Genomic DNA, 19,188 nt, shown 5'->3' with positions numbered 1-19,188 from the left:
GCAACTTGTGTTTCTTCAGGATCTGGAACATCTCGCCCAAATCTTTCAGATGGTCATTCTTATCCTTGCTTTTGACCACCATGTCGTCGATGTAAGCCTCCATTGTTCTGCCTAACAATGGTTCAAACATCTTGGTGACCATCCTTTGGAATGTCGCCCCTGCGTTCTTTAGGCCAAAGGGCATGACCTTGTAGCAGTATAACCCCCTTGGTGTTGTGAAGGATGTGACCTCCTGGTCTGGTTCATGCATGGCGATCTGGTGGTAGCCTCTGTATGCATCCAGGAAGCTGAGACGGTTATGCCCTGCCGTTAGGTCCACCAGTTCATCTATCCTTGGTAGAGGGAAGCTATCTTTTGGGCACGCCTTGTTGACCGTTTTGTAGTCGACGCAGACACGCCATTTACCATTCTTTTTTGGCACTACGACGGTGTTGGAGATCCATCTTGGGTAGTGCACTTCCCTTATCGCTCCTGCTTCCAGCAGGTTGCCTACCTCTTCTGCCACTATTTCGGCGTGGTGGAGTGCCGATCTGCGTGTGCGTTGAATGACTGGTCTGGCGGATGGGTGGACATTGAGTTGGTGACTGATGAAGTTTGGATCAATGCCTGGCATGTCGTAAGGTGTCCAGGCAAACACTTCGATATTGGAGGTCAAGAATTCCATGACCTCTAATCTCTCAGCGCTAGACAACGATGATCCAAGCAAGAAGAACTTATCCGGGTTCTTCTCATCTATTTTTACCTCCACCAAGTCTTCCACTGCTTTTTGATCAACCTCTTTGCCGACGTCAGCGAATAGTTCATTACTTTCTGGCTCTTCCACCGAATGAACGTATCCTTTGGCAGCTCGGCTTCCATTCGCTGTGGCGAAGCACTGTTTTGACATGATCTGATCGCCATAGACTTCTTCAATTATACCGGTGTCATTGGGGAACCGCATTACCTGATGGTATGATGACGCTACCGAACGCATGGCATGCAGCCATGTTCTGCCCAGGATGATGTTGTAGGTGGAGGGGACCTTCAATACCCAGAACTCCACCTGTTTTGATACACTTCCCGCTCTGACTGGAAGGATTATTTTGCCGACAGGCCACTCTGGCATGGAGTTGAATCCAATCAGGGGAGAAACTGCGGGTGCCAAGTCTTTATCTTGCAGCTTTAGTTGTTTAAATGTGTCGTAATACATGATCTCACGTGAACTACCCTGGTCAATCAGAATCCGCTTGACGTCAAAATCCTTGACTCGGAGAGTGACAACCAGGGCATCATTATGGGGGCAGTAAATTCGTTCCAAGTCCTTATCCGAAAAGGACATGACGTTTGTTGCCTCTGTCCTCCCCTTCTTGATGGCGGGTTGGGCACTTAATACTTCCCTAAAGTGCTCAGCCTTCTTGATCGAACCTCTAAGCTCGCATACGCGCTCAGGTTCAAAAACTCCATGAATTACATTGATAATGCCTTGTGGTGGTGCATCGTTTGGCATTCTGTTGGGTTGGTCATTATGATCTTGGGGGGCCGGTTGCGCTCCCCCTTCAATGTATTCGTCCAAGTGGCCTGCTGCCACCAATTCTTCTAAATGCTGTCTTAGTGGCGTGCAATTCTCAGTTCGGTGCCCCTTTTCTTTGTGGAAGGTGCACCGTGATCTGTCGTCGTAATTCTTCTGAGCTTCCCCAAGCTTGGCTGGCCACTTGACAAAAGGCTCATCTTTGATTTCGCTCAGAATCCGATATATTGGTTTTTTGAACACCGTTGTTATGGCAGTGCGGATTCTCAACCATCTTTTGTCTGGGTCTTCTCCGTTATCACGTCTGCCACGTCCGTTCTTGTTATTTCGGTCAACCGTGTTGACCTTGGCAGGGGTTTTCTTTTCTGGTGCCGCGGTCGTACTTGATTTTGCTTTAGCACGCACGCCATCCTCTTCTACCCTGATGTGCTGATGCACTCTTTCCATCAGGGCCTCCATGGTGAGGGGTGGTGTCATGGTGATCGAGTCTCGTAGTCGATTCCCTACTGGTAGGCCTCTTTTATATTGCGCAATGGCCAGATTGGTGGGGCAGTCTCCAATCTGGTTGAATGTCTCCCAGTAGCGACTGTTGTAAGATCTGAGGGTCTCTTTTTCACCCATGTCGATGGAGAGTAACTGGTCTATCTCCACCGGTGTCTTAGTATTTGTCTGAAACCTTGTTACGAACGCTTCTGCCAATTGGGCCCAGGAGGCTATGCTGCCCTCTGGGAGCTTTTCGAACCAAGTCAAGCCTAAGTCGCCCAGACTTGATGGGAAGAGTATGCACATTAGGGCCTCGTTTCGCCTGTACACAGCCATGACTTGGCGAAAGTGGCTTAGGTGAGAATACGGATCCGTCTTCCCTTCATATGTATTGAACTTCGGCTGAAGGAAGCCTGATGGTAGGGGTGCGTTTTCGATCGCTGGGACAAACGGCGAAGTCTGTAGTCTTGCTAATGCCTTGTCTGCTGGTTCGTAGGCCGGTCGCGGTATTGGCATTCCAACCTCGACGCTTCCATGCGTCCGAGGAGCCAACCGTTGTAAGGCCGAAACTCGGTGTGGATCTCTTGCCCTGGCATCCTCCTTGCATCGTGCTTTTTCTTCTAGCACAGTTCGTAAGTCGGATGACCTGGGTAGCTCGGTTTGTCTGGATCTGGTTTGGTGTGAATGTGAAGGCCAATACGTGCTTCCTTCAGTGTATGATCTTTCGGATCTCGTCCTCTCAGACCTGGAGTGACGAGTTCTTGAAGATAAGGAGTGAGTGTCGCCTGTCCTGAGGCTTCTGCTCTCTCCTTGGGAGGGCGTAGTATTCCTACTACGATTCTCTGAGTGGCGAGGGGGCGTCTTATGCTTGCGCCCCTCTCCTGTCGCCACATCTTTAGTCTTCATCTGGCGTTTTAAAGCCTCCATGTCCGCCGCCATCCTTCGAATTAGTTCATCCTGTTCCTTTACGCGATCTTCCAGGGCTTGAGGATCAATCCTCCTCCTTTGCCTGTCGGGACTTTGAGAGTGACGAGGGCTGCCATTCCGCCTTCCCCTGCCACTCCTCCTGGAATTATGTTGTTGGGGCTCCAAGTCCGCCATGGGAGGGACAGCAGGTAATCCTTCACGCCTTGCGCCCCCTTCTGGAGTTAGTCCGTCGACGGCGGACTGCGGCAAGTCTTCAATGTGTGCCATTGAATGAGAAAAGGAGAAGCTTAGTCAAGAGGTTTTTGTTCTTGTCTGTTCTTCCCACAGACGGCGCCAATTGTACGGGGAGGAAATAATTCTCCTCGTATAATCCTGTTGACCAAGTCCACGCTTCTCCGTACGACGTCGCTTTGTCCCCTGAAAACACAAACGTGAGCTAGCCGGCGGGTGTGTGCCGGAAACCGCTCCGATGCCTAAGTCAGAAAACTTGACAAATAGACAAAGCTCTAAGTTCTCAGAAAGATTGTGTTCAATTACCTCCTCCAAGGTGATGCTTGTAGGCTTTTATAAGTTTCCCGTGGCACAATCCTGGTAGGACTTGTATTTCTCCATGCAGAGTCCTCCTAGGATTCATACTCCTAAGGATAATGCTTATCCTTTTACACCCTCCCCCACTGCTTAAACCAAGTGGGATGGTTTTCTCCATGGCCGAACTACCACATGACCGAAATAACACTGGCTATGCTGAGCCATATAGAAGGCCGAACTATCCTTAGCTCGGTCTTCTCTACTAACTCATTACTTCGGCTGCCCTTGTTCAACCTTGGTGCGTTTAGATCAAACTTCCAAGTAGCAAGTTCTGACTGACCTAGCCAGAGTATGTCATGACCGGACTAACTCCGAAGCCGGTCTTCCCAGAACATACTGCGACCGGACTAACTCTAAGACCCTACTCCGAGTTGTCTCTGGACCGGAGTAGAATTACTCTTCCTTGGGCCGAAGCAACTATCTCTTCTTGAGCCGGAATAAACTCACCTCCTTGGGCCGAAGTAACTTTGTCTCCCCAAGGCCGGAGTAACCTTGCCCTCTAGGCCGGAGTATTCAGTACGGCCTTTTTACCTAGTCCTCTGCGTTTTGGGCCTCAAAACCCAACTCGAAGCTCGGCCCAATTTTCCCAAAAATTACCCTCTCAATTGCCCCTTAATTCCATCTGTGCAACATGATTGGGATTACCAGCCTTCTGGCCGAGCTAGAGTTTGTTACGCTTTTTCAGCCGAGCTAAAAAACCCTTTTAGCCTTTCCAGCCGAACTAAGTTTACCTCGGGTATCACTATGTCCGGTCAAAACGTCTCTTCAATCACAGCGACTGTAACGCTTCCCATTCCAGTGACACGTGGCAAACTCTGATAAGCTGTGACCAACTGTCATGCCGCCCTTCAGAATTTTTGTACTGTTCCCGCTTCTTTTTGCCGCCTTTTTCTCTCCCTTCTTTCACAAAACAACCTTTTTACTCTTCTGAATCATTTACCTGCATCTACCTTCTCTCTCTGTCTTCATCTTCTTTTTGTGCCTCTACTTCCATACTCAAGCTTGTGCTCTTGCTGCCACCGTTTCCGACTCCAGTCTCCTTTCTCTCTTTTCTGGTAAGAAAATCTAATCATCTTGCTCTCTATGTTTTCGTATTTTACTTTCCATGCCCTGTATGTTTTTTGCAAACATCTTTCTCCATTTATCTGCTCTGCTTTTGTACTTTCTATGAAGAAACCAGTAGAACTTGTATGTGTATGAACTGTTATGTGGAAAAACAAGCCTTAGATCCAAAATCACATTGCGACCGAACTAGGATTCTGTTTGCCCCTAATATGTAGATTTCTGTAGTCAATAACCGAGCTAGAACTTGTAGGAATGTCAGTAGTTTATCCTGAACCACTCTAGCCAAGATAAGATTACCGAACAAGCTTGCACATACCGAACTAGGTACTTCGGTCTCCAACCGAGGTAAGACCTTGGGGCCAAGCCGGTTTTCTTAGTTCTGAAACCGAACTCAGAAAGCCGCCCCTAGGGGCTCAGTCGGAGTAACTCTCCTCACACCGCAACCGATTTAGGCCTTGGGACTAAACCAGCTTTCTTAGTTTTTTAGACCGAACTCAGAAAGCTGCCCCCAGACGTTAAACCGGTCTAAACTGCTCAAAATCGAGCTAAGAAACCTTCTGATGAGCCGAGGTAGAACCAGCCCACTAAACCGAAGTAGGATTTGTATATCTTGCTTATAATTTGTAGCGCGGTCCAACGATCTGTGCTTAACCCCTTTGTTTTCTACTTTGCAGACTTAGGTTGCCCAGGCACTCCTGCGTGTGCTCAACCGAGCTACTGAGCCTAGTTTTTGTACCGAAATAATTTATTCATAATTTATACAATAAATGGGTAAGTATAGATATTTAGTCGAAACCCCTGGTGGCCTGGCCGAATTTAGGCAAGATTACCAGATTCCTGATGATGTCCATCTGGCGTTGGCCGAAAAAGATGCTACCCCCTGGAACAATGAAGGCTTCGTGCCCTTTACCCTTCAATCCATAATAGAAACCGGACTACGGTTTCCTGTCCAACCGCTAATCTGCGAATTTCTTAGACAGACTAGGTTATGTCCCACCCAACTATCCACCAATACATACCGTATTATAATGGGGATAGCCGCATTAAACCACAAAACCGGACTGAATCTTGGTCTAGCCGAGATCTTTCATCAATACTCTATCGGCTCAAAGAATGCTGGGTGGGTCTACTACCTTAGAATTCGCCGCCGCCGAGAGAAGATAATCAAGCACACTCCGGACAAAGATCTTAACGATGATGATTTCTTTTGGGTCTCTGGGAACTTTGAGGATTTTCAAGCTCAAATTCCTGGCCGACCTATAAATTGGAAAATGGGAGAGCCTGGTAATTTTACTTCGGTCTTCTGCTTTGTGTGTTATCTCGGTTGTTTAGTCTATTAGCCGAACTAACACTTCTCTCTTTTTTGCAGATTTCGCCCATCTCCATTCCTTATATAGCTATCCCAACATCGGAGTCTTGCGAGCCGCATTTCGGATTAAAGAAAGAGATTGGGCCAAGCTTCTAAATTTTGAGCCGACCTATCGCTACAGCGGTCGCCGAAAAGCAAGGGTGACTGACTTCCTTCTTGAAGAGGCACCGGAGCCGGACCCAACTTTGCCCGAGATAAGACTTGTCCCTCTAACCGCAGAAGAAGAGATGGCGAAAAGGAGCAGAGTCAGGGCCCTTCTTACCGAAACAGCTAGGCCCGAAGTGGCGCCTCCCAGCCAACCGCAGCCTGCTGTTGTCGCCCTTCCTTCCCAACAGCCATCCTCTTCCCGCCGAACCAAACGTGCCCGAACTTCCGAACCCGAACGAGTTTTGATTGATGAAGAAACTCCTATTCAGCCGAGCTTACCACCGAGCCCCCTTCCGGAGTCTTCCGACCGAACCATCGGCTGCTGGGCACCGAAATTAACCTTCAACGACCGAGACATTCTAGACACAGACTCGGTCGTTGCTGAGAAAGACCACCTGTTGGCCATCAACCTGGCCAAGAGCGTGTGTCTGCCCAGAGACATGGAGCATCACCAAAAACAATTAACCACCGAGCTGAAGTCCATTCGGTCTGCGACTAAATCGATGATTCTGGTTAGTAACTTCGGTCGAATTTCTATTTTTTCCTCTTTTTTTTTTCAACTTTTTCTTCGGCTAAAAGGAAGTTGCTTTGTCAGGCCATTCAAAAGAACCAAATCACCCACAGGAGAGTACTGGAGCTGAGGAAAGTGACAAGGCAAGCGGCGGCCGAGGCAGAGGCGAAATCGGCCGAACTAGAAGAAGCTAGAAAGGAACTGGCCGAACTCCGAGGTGAGGTCGGCCGACTGACCGGAATGGTTAGCTCGGCCGAGGCTGAAAAACAAAAGACTGCCATAGTTCTGAAGGACAAGTACTTGCGCGAGTTGTTAAAGCTCGAAAGAAAGAAAGACGCCGAAATGAAGGAGAAGGCGAAGGAGGCTGAGAAACAAGGTTACAAGAGGGCAGAGGATGCTTACGCCCAACAATGCCATGCTGCCAAGGAGCTTTTCTTTAAGTGCGGCTGGAGGGGAGCCGTTGAGAATCTCGGTCATGATCCTCAGACCGAAGTTTTCAACCCTCCAGCCTATTTTATACCGAACTCCCTGATGGAATATGCCACGGCCATGCAACAGCAGTTCCTTGAGGGCTCAGATGATGAAGACTCTGATGAAGACTCTGCCCCTGAGGATACTTCGGCTGTGAATGCAGATCAGGTAGTTCGGTCGGAGCCCATGGTGGAAGATCTAACTCTTGATCAACCAAGTGAAACCGTGGCTCCAGCCGAACCCATTCTTCCTTCTAAAAATGTTGTTGCGCCCGAAACCGGTCTTCGGGTTGACGCCGATGCTGCCTTCGACGCCGAAATAGATGAACTTTTCTCTTAATTTTGTACTCTTTTCTTTGTAACCGAACTAAGCCCCCTTGTAATGACTTCTCTTTCGAATGAAAATTTTACTTCTCTTATTCTGGTTATTGTGTGTATGCTTGCATTTGTAATGTCTTCTATTACTCCAAGTGTTATTTCGGTTTTTGGTTGGTTAAACTATACTTACCAGCCAACCACTCCTTAGCCGACATAATTACTTCGGCTGAGGAGTATTAAGTGTTGGTTTACTCCAGCCAACCACTCTTCAGCCTTACACTCACTTCGGCTGAAGAGTAACAAGAGTTGGTTTATTCCAGCCAACCACCCTTCAGCCTTACACTTACTTCGGCTGAAAAGTAACAAGTGTTGGTTTATTCCAGCCAACCACTCTTCAGCCTTACACTTACTTCGGCTGAAGAATAACAAGTGTTGGTTTATTCCAGCCAACCACTCTTCAGCCTTGCACTTACTTCGGCTGAAGAGTAACAAGAGTTGGTTTATTCTAGCCAACCACTCTTCAGCCTTGCACTTACTTCGGCTGAAGAGTAACAAGTGTTGGTTTATTCCAGCCAACCACTCTTCAGCCTTGCACTTACTTCGGCTGAAGAGTAACAAGTGTTGGTTTATTCCAGCCAACCACTCTTCAGCCTTGCATTTACTTCGGCTGAAGAGTAACAAGAGTTGGTTTATTCCAGCCAACCACTCTTCAGCCTTGCACTTACTTCGGCTGAAGAGTAACAAGTGTTGGTTTATTCCAGCCAACCACTCTTCAGCCTTGCACTTACTTCGGCTGAAGAGTAACAAGTGTTGGTTTATTCCAGCCAACCACTCTTCAGCCTTACACTTACTTCGGCTGAAGAGTAACAAGTGTTGGTTTATTCCAGCCAACCACTCTTCAGCCTTGCACTTACTTCGGCTGAAGAGTAACAAGTGTTGGTTTATTCCAGCCAACCACTCTTCAGCCTTGCATTTACTTCGGCTGAAGAGTAACAAGAGTTGGTTTATTCCAGCCAACCACTCTTCAGCCTTGCACTTACTTCGGCTGAAGAGTAACAAGTGTTGGTTTATTCCAGCCAACCACTCTTCAGCCTTGCACTTACTTCGGCTGAAGAGTAACAAGTGTTGGTTTATTCTAGCCAACCATTCTTCAGCCTTACACTTACTTCGGCTGAAGAGTAACAAGAGTTGGTTTATTCCAGCCAACCACTCTTCAGCCTTACACTTACTTCGGCTGAAGAGTAACAAGAGTTGGTTTATTCCAGCCAACTATTGAAGTTAGTTTTTCCAGCTAACTTCTAGTATTTGGTTATTCCGACCAAATGTCCTGCAGCCTGGATCCTTATTCTGGGCTTAGGAAGGGTGTTGGTTTAATCCAGCCAACCTCTAAGTTTGTTTTTCTGGCTAACTTAGAATGGAATGCTTGTAATATACTTAAGTCTTGAAAGCTAACTTGTACAAAGAGTAATCTGTGCTAAAAAGAATCTCATTTTATTGAAGGAAGAGAGAATTACATAATGTTTGAAAGAGAAAAGCTAAAGGTAAAATATCTTGAGATTGGCCGTATTCCATGGCCTAGGGATTGCCTTGCCATCCTTGTCTTCTAGGTGGTATGCCCCTTTGCCGGCTAACCCAACCACCTTATAAGGACCTTCCCAATTTGGGCCTAACTTGCCGTCTCCTGGGACCAAGGTGTTTCCCATTACTTTGCGCAATACCCAATCGCCAATTTTGAATTGTCTTGGATGAACCTTTTTGCTGTATTTCTTGATTAACTCTCGTTGGTATGCGGCGATGTGGACCAACGCTCTTTCTCTTCTTTCTTCTGCAAGGTTGAGTTCTAAGGCTATGGCTTCTCCATTTAAGTCTGGATCAAAATTTTCGCTTCGAATTGTGGGAAGGCCAACTTCTAGTGGGATCACTGCTTCCATGCCATAGGCTAAGGAAAATGGTGTTTCTCCAGTTGATCGCCGAGGTGTGGTGCGGTAAGCCCATAAAACATGAGGAAGTTCATCCGCCCACTTGCCTTTTGCTTTCTCTAGCCTTTTCTTTAGTCCATCCAAGACGACTTTATTTGATGCTTCAGCCTGCCCATTTGCGTGAGGATACGCCGGTGTGGAATTGTAGAACTCTATCTTGTATTCTTCACAAAAGCTTCTGAAGATTCTGCCGTCGAACTGAGTTCCATTGTCTGAGATCAGTGCTTTTGGTATGCCAAACCGAGTGATAATATTTTTCCAAACGAACTTCTTCACATCTTTTTCTTTGATTGATGCCAATGCTTCTGCTTCCACCCATTTTGTGAAGTAGTCTGTTGCTGCGAGAAAGAATTTTCTGCCTCCGGGTGCTGTTGGAAGTGGTCCTACTATGTCTAAGCCCCACATTGCGAAAGGCCATGGGCTAGTTAAAGGTAGGAGTTCTCTTGCTGGTTGATGTATTTGGTGCGCGAATTTCTGGCATTTTTCACACTTCTTCACATATTTCTCTGAGTCTGCTTGCATATATGGCCACCAATATCCTTGTGAAATAGCCCTGTAAGCGAGCGACCTTCCCCCTTGGTGACTTCCACATACCCCTTCATGTATTTCGAACAGGAATGCTTCTACTTTGCTGGGATGAACGCACTTGAGGTAAGGCCCAGAGAATGACTTCTTATATAATGCCAAAGATGGAGATAGCCAAAACCGCTGCGACTTCGCCCTTATTCTGTTGGCTTCTTTTTTCTCTTCTGGTAGGATGCCGTCTTTTAGGAACAGGATGATGGGATCCATCCAAGAGGGCCCTAATTCTGCGCAATACACTTCTTCTGCTTCGGGGTCTTCTATGCTTGGTTTTGGTAAGAAGTCGACGAGTAATGGATGAGGGATTGATGTATCTGCCATTGAGGCAAGGCCTGCTAGCTCGTCCGCTCGGCTGTTTTCCTCCCTGCCAATTTGTTCTATCCTTACCACATCAAACTTCTTGATCTCCGTTCTGACTAGCTCTTGGTACTTGGCCATTCTGTCATCCTTTGCTTCGTATTCGCCAGAAATTTGGTTTACCACCAGCAGTGAGTCACTGTACACCATTAGTTCGGTTGCTTTCATGAAGTGTGCCGACTTGAGTCCTGCGAGAAGCGCCTCATACTCTGCTTCGTTGTTGGATGCTGGGAAGCCAAGGTTGATTGCTTGCTCTATAACCAGGCCGTCTGGAGAGATGAGGACTACGCCAAGCCCTGCACCATGTCGGTTGGATGCTCCATCCACAAAGAGCTTCCACATCTCTCCAACGAATAGTTTCCAGCAAGTGGAAGGATCAGATGATGTCGTGAGGTCAAGAAGGGTGTTTTCTTCAAAGTCCAGGTTGGCTGTCTGCCCTTCGTCCTCTGTTTGAACTGCTGGTGAGCCTTTGTTTGGCTCCTCCTTATTGTCCTTAGTATGGTCTACCTTTGTGCTTGATGGACTACCTTCCACTAGGGGTTGCGCTATTCCGGCGTCAACTTCCGTCCCTAGTTCGGTTAAGTCAGTCAGGTCGACTGGGCAGATATGATGACTTCCAGGAGTAAACTCTGCGACGAAGTCTGCCAAAGATTGAGCTTTTATTGCGGTCTTGGGTTGGAACTTGATGTCGAATTGTCCCAACTCTACTGCCCATTTCAAAATTCGCCCACTGAAGTTCGCCCTTTCAAACAGAGCTTTTAATGGAAAGGCTGTGAGGACGACTATGGTGTGGGCGTGAAAGTAATGCGCCAACTTTCTGGATGCCATCATTAACGCTAATGCTAGCTTCTCTAAGGGCAAGTACCTTGTTTCGGCTCCCAACAATGTCTTGCTTACATAAAAGATGGGCAGGTGTTGTATTCCTTCTGCACGAACCAACACTGCGCTAACTGCGTGCTGAGAAACTGCCAGGTATAAAAAGAGTTCTTCACCAGGAACTGGAGTTACAAGTAGTGGTGGGGAAGACATGTACTCCTTCAAGCTTTCCAGAGCTCGGTCGCATTCTTCATCCCACTCAAACTTGGCTTTTAAAGCTTGGAAGAATGGTCGTAGTCTGTCTGACGACCTGCTTATGAACCGGTTTAGCGCAGCCGCCATACCAGTGAGATGCTGCACTTCTTTGACTGAGTTTGGTCTCTCCAACTCCTGGATTGCTTTGATCTGAGAGGGGTCTGCTTCTATACCTCGGTTGGTCACCAGGAAGCCCAAGAATTTGCCAGATCCAACTCCGAATGCGCATTTGGATGCGTTGAGGCGCAACTTGTGTTTCTTCAGGATCTGGAACATCTCGCCCAAATCTTTCAGATGGTCATTCTTATCCTTGCTTTTGACCACCATGTCGTCGATGTAAGCCTCCATTGTTCTGCCTAACAATGGTTCAAACATCTTGGTGACCATCCTTTGGAATGTCGCCCCTGCGTTCTTTAGGCCAAAGGGCATGACCTTGTAGCAGTATAACCCCCTTGGTGTTGTGAATGATGTGACCTCCTGGTCTGGTTCATGCATGGCGATCTGGTGGTAGCCTCTGTATGCATCCAGGAAGCTGAGACGGTTATGCCCTGCCGTTAGGTCCACCAGTTCATCTATCCTTGGTAGAGGGAAGCTATCTTTTGGGCATGCCTTGTTGACCGTTTTGTAGTCGACGCAGACACGCCATTTACCATTCTTTTTTGGCACTACGACGGTGTTGGAGATCCATCTTGGGTAGTGCACTTCCCTTATCGCTCCTGCTTCCAGCAGGTTGCCTACCTCTTCTGCCACTATTTCGGCGTGGTGGAGTGCCGATCTGCGTGTGCGTTGAATGACTGGTCTGGCGGATGGGTGGACATTGAGTTGGTGACTGATGAAGTTTGGATCAATGCCTGGCATGTCGTAAGGTGTCCAGGCAAACACTTCGATATTGGAGGTCAAGAATTCCATGACCTCTAATCTCTCAGCGCTAGACAACGATGATCCAAGCAAGAAGAACTTATCCGGGTTCTTCTCATCTATTTTTACCTCCACCAAGTCTTCCACTGCTTTTTGATCAACCTCTTTGCCGACGTCAGCGAATAGTTCATTACTTTCTGGCTCTTCCACCGAATGAACGTATCCTTTGGCAGCTCGGCTTCCATTCGCTGTGGCGAAGCACTGTTTTGACATGATCTGATCGCCATAGACTTCTTCAATTATACCGGTGTCATTGGGGAACCGCATTACCTGATGGTATGATGACGCTACCGAACGCATGGCATGCAGCCATGTTCTGCCCAGGATGATGTTGTAGGTGGAGGGGACCTTCAATACCCAGAACTCCACCTGTTTTGATACACTTCCCGCTCTGACTGGAAGGATTATTTTGCCGACAGGCCACTCTGGCATGGAGTTGAATCCAATCAGGGGAGAAACTGCGGGTGCCAAGTCTTTATCTTGCAGCTTTAGTTGTTTAAATGTGTCGTAATACATGATCTCACATGAACTACCCTGGTCAATCAGAATCCGCTTGACGTCAAAATCCTTGACTCGGAGAGTGACAACCAGGGCATCATTATGGGGGCAGTAAATTCGTTCCAAGTCCTTATCCGAAAAGGACATGACGTTTGTTGCCTCTGTCCTCCCCTTCTTGATGGCGGGTTGGGCACTTAATACTTCCCTAAAGTGCTCAGCCTTCTTGATCGAACCTCTAAGCTCGCATACGCGCTCAGGTTCAAAAACTCCATGAATTACATTGATAATGCCTTGTGGTGGTGCATCGTTTGGCATTCTGTTGGGTTGGTCATTATGATCTTGGGGGGCCGGTTGCGCTCCCCCTTCAATGTATTCGTCCAAGTGGCCTGCTGCCACCAATTCTTCTAAATGCTGTCTTAGTGGCGTGCAATTCTCAGTTCGGTGCCCCTTTTCTTTGTGGAAGGTGCACCGTGATCTGTCGTCGTAATTCTTCTGAGCTTCCCCAAGCTTGGCTGGCCACTTGACAAAAGGCTCATCTTTGATTTCGCTCAGAATCCGATATATTGGTTTTTTGAACACCGTTGTTATGGCAGTGCGGATTCTCAACCATCTTTTGTCTGGGTCTTCTCCGTTATCACGTCTGCCACGTCCGTTCTTGTTATTTCGGTCAACCGTGTTGACCTTGGCAGGGGTTTTCTTTTCTGGTGCCGCGGTCGTACTTGATTTTGCTTTAGCACGCACGCCATCCTCTTCTACCCTGATGTGCTGATGCACTCTTTCCATCAGGGCCTCCATGGTGAGGGGTGGTGTCATGGTGATCGAGTCCCGTAGTCGATTCCCTACTGGTAGGCCTCTTTTATATTGCGCAATGGCCAGATTGGTGGGGCAGTCTCCAATCTGGTTGAATGTCTCCCAGTAGCGACTGTTGTAAGATCTGAGGGTCTCTTTTTCACCCATGTCGATGGAGAGTAACTGGTCTATCTCCACCGGTGTCTTAGTATTTGTCTGAAACCTTGTTACGAACGCTTCTGCCAATTGGGCCCAGGAGGCTATGCTGCCCTCTGGGAGCTTTTCGAACCAAGTCAAGCCTAAGTCGCCCAGACTTGATGGGAAGAGTATGCACATTAGGGCCTCGTTTCGCCTGTACACAGCCATGACTTGGCGAAAGTGGCTTAGGTGAGAATACGGATCCGTCTTCCCTTCATATGTATTGAACTTCGGCTGAAGGAAGCCTGATGGTAGGGGTGCGTTTTCGATCGCTGGGACAAACGGCGAAGTCTGTAGTCTTGCTAATGCCTTGTCTGCTGGTTCGTAGGCCGGTCGCGGTATTGGCATTCCAACCTCGACGCTTCCATGCGTCCGAGGAGCCAACCGTTGTAAGGCCGAAACTCGGTGTGGATCTCTTGCCCTGGCATCCTCCTTGCATCGTGCTTTTTCTTCTAGCACAGTTCGTAAGTCGGATGACCTGGGTAGCTCGGTTTGTCTGGATCTGGTTTGGTGTGAATGTGAAGGCCAATACGTGCTTCCTTCAGTGTATGATCTTTCGGATCTCGTCCTCTCAGACCTGGAGTGACGAGTTCTTGAAGATAAGGAGTGAGTGTCGCCTGTCCTGAGGCTTCTGCTCTCTCCTTGGGAGGGCGTAGTATTCCTACTACGATTCTCTGAGTGGCGAGGGGGCGTCTTATGCTTGCGCCCCTCTCCTGTCGCCACATCTTTAGTCTTCATCTGGCGTTTTAAAGCCTCCATGTCCGCCGCCATCCTTCGAATTAGTTCATCCTGTTCCTTTACGCGATCTTCCAGGGCTTGAGGATCAATCCTCCTCCTTTGCCTGTCGGGACTTTGAGAGTGACGAGGGCTGCCATTCCGCCTTCCCCTGCCACTCCTCCTGGAATTATGTTGTTGGGGCTCCAAGTCCGCCATGGGAGGGACAGCAGGTAATCCTTCACGCCTTGCGCCCCCTTCTGGAGTTAGTCCGTCGACGGCGGACTGCGGCAAGTCTTCAATGTGTGCCATTGAATGAGAAAAGGAGAAGCTTAGTCAAGAGGTTTTTGTTCTTGTCTGTTCTTCCCACAGACGGCGCCAATTGTACGGGGAGGAAATAATTCTCCTCGTATAATCCTGTTGACCAAGTCCACGCTTCTCCGTACGACGTCGCTTTGTCCCCTGAAAACACAAACGTGAGCTAGCCGGCGGGTGTGTGCCGGAAACCGCTCCGATGCCTAAGTCATAAAACTTGACAAATAGACAAAGCTCTAAGTTCTCAGAAAGATTGTGTTCAATTACCTCCTCCAAGGTGATGCTTGTAGGCTTTTATAAGTTTCCCGTGGCACAATCCTGGTAGGACTTGTATTTCTCCATGCAGAGTCCTCCTAGGATTCATACTCCTAAGGATAATGCTTATCCTTTTACACCCTCCCCCACTGCTTAAACCAAGTGGGATGGTTTTCTCCATGGCCGAACTACCACATGACCGAAATAACACTGGCTATGCTGAGCCATATAGAAGGCCGAACTATCCTTAGCTCGGTCTTCTCTACTAACTCATTACTTCGGCTGCCCTTGTTCAACCTTGGTGCGTTTAGATCAAACTTCCAAGTAGCAAGTTCTGACTGACCTAGCCAGAGTATGTCATGACCGGACTAACTCCGAAGCCGGTCTTCCCAGAACATACTGCGACCGGACTAACTCTAAGACCCTACTCCGAGTTGTCTCTGGACCGGAGTAGAATTACTCTTCCTTGGGCCGAAGCAACTATCTCTTCTTGAGCCGGAATAAACTCACCTCCTTGGGCCGAAGTAACTTTGTCTCCCCAAGGCCGGAGTAACCTTGCCCTCTAGGCCGGAGTATTCAGTACGGCCTTTTTACCTAGTCCTCTGCGTTTTGGGCCTCAAAACCCAACTCGAAGCTCGGCCCAATTTTCCCAAAAATTACCCTCTCAGATAGCTATAGTAGTAGTAGGAAAGTAAAGAAATTAGGAAAGAGGAGACAAACAGATTTATAGTGGTTCGGCTTCAACCAAGCCTAGATTCACTCCTCAAGCTTCACTTGAGATTTTCCACTCTTTTCTAGCTTCACAGGGGTGCTAGCAACCTCTTTACAAATGGAGCAATCCTCCGTGAATTTTACACAGACTTCACAAGCTCAAACCCTTGCAAATCTTAGGTGATTCACAATCACTCTCAAGATTTCAAGAACACAGTGTTTTCAACACTTTTACAAGATGAAATTGTATTTTTGCTTTCAAAGAAAGGTTACAATAAATATCTCTCAAAGATAGATATATAAAATAAAGCTTTGATTTTTCTGTAAATCTCACATAGGAAAGATGAGCTTAATGCTATAAGGCTCCGTGTATAATTTCTGAGAATAGATGTGAGTGATTATAGATCAAAGAATATTTTCAGGTTTTTTGTCACTTGTTTACATTAGAGGCTTTGGTATATATAATAAAAATTATAGCCGTTGTATTAATTTGAATTTATAGCTGTTTATAGCCGTTGTAGTCATTTGAATTTATAGCCGTTTATAGCCGTTGTACTTCCATCATTACTAATTTGAATATCTTTCACTCCATCATTACTAATTTGAATATCTTCCACTTGAATCTTTTGGCCTTTTGAACTTTTATAGCCGTTGTACTTCCATCATTACTAATTTGAATATCTTTCACTTGAACCTTTTGAACCTTTTGAACCTTTTGGCATGCTGCTGTGCTAGGCTGTTTGAATCTTTGTTTTGAGCTGTTTGAACTCCTAATTTAATCAAATATTAAATACATTCTAAAAACATTTAGGATAAAGGTTTAGGTGAGAAATAATGGGACAAAATAAATTTTGATTCTATTTTTCTCTTTCAAATAAATCATCAAAATAAATTTTGATTAAAATATAATTAAATAAATCATCAAAATAAATTTTGGATTCTATTTTTCTCTTTCAAATAAATTAAAATATAATTAAATAAATCATCAAAATAAATAAGTCTAACAAATACTTAAAACTAACCGACATCTTTCATGACCAATCAATTATGACATCAAAACCCCATTCCGTTTCCATTCATCCATTTAAAGTCGATACAAAAGTATAGTCCTTTATTTTTAAAACAATCCCAAATGAGACTACAACTCATTCATTAACAAGGCAATTCATTCATTATTTAAACACTTCAAACTTCTTGCCATTTTACGGAATTCTCATCCAAGGGAACCGGCACCTATATATATATATATATAAGATTTAGGGACTTTCATCCTGGACACTACGACCAACTTAGTTTTTAATGGAGTCCATCCCCTATCTCCTCCCAAACAAAGATACATGCACAATGTATTTAAGAGCATGCCATATACAATGATTACCAAAATTCACACATTCCACAATTTAATGAAACCGTCATGTTCAGTGACATAATTCATATGACTAGTTTCAAATTACCTAGTCCTCATGCAGTTTCTATAACAATCATACATATCCTCCACCGATAGCCCAAAACAGATATTTCTAAACAGATAAACGAATTTATCAAATTTCCATAGGCGAGTGATTTAACAAATCCAACTATACCATTCATTTATATACCTTTCCAATTTCATATTTTCCATATCAATTTCATTATATAAACAAGATAAATTGTTCACCCCAAACTAGGGCAAATTTCCCTTTTTCACAAATGTAAATCATAAGTCTAAATTTCATCATTTTGACTCATATAATCCCATCTTCAACATCCTACATATATTTCCATGGCCTAAATAGAAAACCCTTTTTCAACTTTATACTTAAACCCTTGCTTACCCAAATCACTCCCAAATTCCACTATTTATACATAACATCAGATACCTAGGTTAAAAGCCATGCTAAAGTGAAGAACATCACTACCTCAAGTATAGAAGCTCAAAGGAGAAAAAGGAAGAAACTTTGAAGGTGACCAAGCTCCACTTTTTTTGGATCAAATTGAAGCCCACGCGATACTCTATTTTTTTAACAAAAGGAGTAGGGTAGAAAGACCTTAGATCATGGAGTATTTGTAGAGAGAGAAAGTGTTAGAGAGAGGAGGTGCCTGATTAGGGTTTGGAAAAAAAAATGAAATCAAAAGGTGATGTAAAAATCCTCTGCTACGAATTGATATATGCGAGGCTCACTCAAGCGAAGGAGTTGTCGCTCGAGCGACCAGATACAACAAGTGACCTCGCTCAAGCGCAAGAAGCGTCGCTTGAGCGCAGAATGCAAAACTTTAGGTCTGCCATAGACGCAGACGCACGCTCGAGTGCAAGAAGTCTCGCTCGAGCGAAGAAACAATTCCACAAAGCTCGCTCGAGCGCAAGAAGCCTCGCAGCGCTTCATCTTTCCAGAAAAGCTGCGTCTGGGAAAGAAACCTGAAGACTCTCAATCCTCGCTCGAGCGCAAGAAACCTTGCTCGAGCGAAGAAGCAAACTACTCAAGGCTCGCTCGAGCGAAGAGACCAAAATCTAGGCAGCAACCATTTATACTAACTAACAACCAACCTGTTCTAAACTCACCTAACAAGTCCCAACACTCAATTTCAAGGAATTAAAGGGAAGAAACAAGACATAGACAACAACATAGAATCACGGAATCCGAGTCCGAAACACAACAAAGGTCGGGGTAAAATCGGGATCGCTATAACCATGTCCTGACCCAAGCTTAGTGTTGGGATTGCCAAAGCATAGTGATAGTAACCTTATCACTCTTCTCATCCAAGATCAGCCAGGCTTTCAAGTCTTAAAGGATGAACAATGGCATACTGTTGAGCCAGTTCCCAACTTCTTTGTGGTTAATATAGGCCACATGTTACATGTATTCTTTTCTTTTCTTCTTTCTAATATAGTGATCATTCTAAAAATAGCATAGATATTGCTAGAACGAGTTTGTCAAAAACAACATTTTTAATACCAGCTTAGGGTAAATTACCAGTATATCCTACTTTTGAGACTTATTACCTATTAATCCTATTAATAAATTTATCAGTCTCTCCTATTTTTATAAATAAATTTACAGTGATAAATTTATTAGTCAAGATCTGTAGATAAATAAATCTAATTAATAGGACTGATTGGTAAGTTCCCTTAAAATATAGCATTTGACATGATTGAAGAAAGCTAATCTTGTTAACAAAACTATTTTGTTTAGTATCATTTGCAAAACATTTGTTTTTGTTATTTATTTCATACGTTAATTTTGAATGCAATTTTTTGAAAATATTTCACTAAACAGGTTTTCTGAGTGTAGACAATAAGCAATGGAAAATTGAGGAGTGCAGATCATAGAGCTGTGACAAACACAAGATTCGCTCGAACCACGGTCTGTAGCTTCATTCATCCTTCAGGTGAAGCCCACATTGAACCTGCAAAGCCTGTGTAACTTAACAAATGCAAT

General features: G+C 45.6%; 1 pseudogene across 1 annotated transcript in view; it reads left to right on the top strand.

Annotated features, from left to right (window-relative positions):
• LOC114274247 (protein DOWNY MILDEW RESISTANCE 6-like) overlaps positions 1 to 19,188 on the top strand; it is a 44,116-nt pseudogene extending 24,928 nt beyond the window's left edge. The window contains exons 4-5 of the transcript XR_014350493.1: positions 18,379 to 18,609; positions 19,042 to 19,188. The product of XR_014350493.1 is annotated as a protein DOWNY MILDEW RESISTANCE 6-like (transcript). The remainder of the gene's footprint in view (positions 1 to 18,378; positions 18,610 to 19,041) is intronic.

This window comes from Camellia sinensis, chromosome 14 (genome assembly GCF_055761805.1).
Source record: "Camellia sinensis isolate YWXY chromosome 14, ASM5576180v1, whole genome shotgun sequence".
NCBI lineage: Eukaryota > Viridiplantae > Streptophyta > Magnoliopsida > Ericales > Theaceae > Camellia > Camellia sinensis.
Note: the sequence above shows the minus strand (reverse complement) of the source record. Positions and strands in the feature narration are given on the sequence as shown.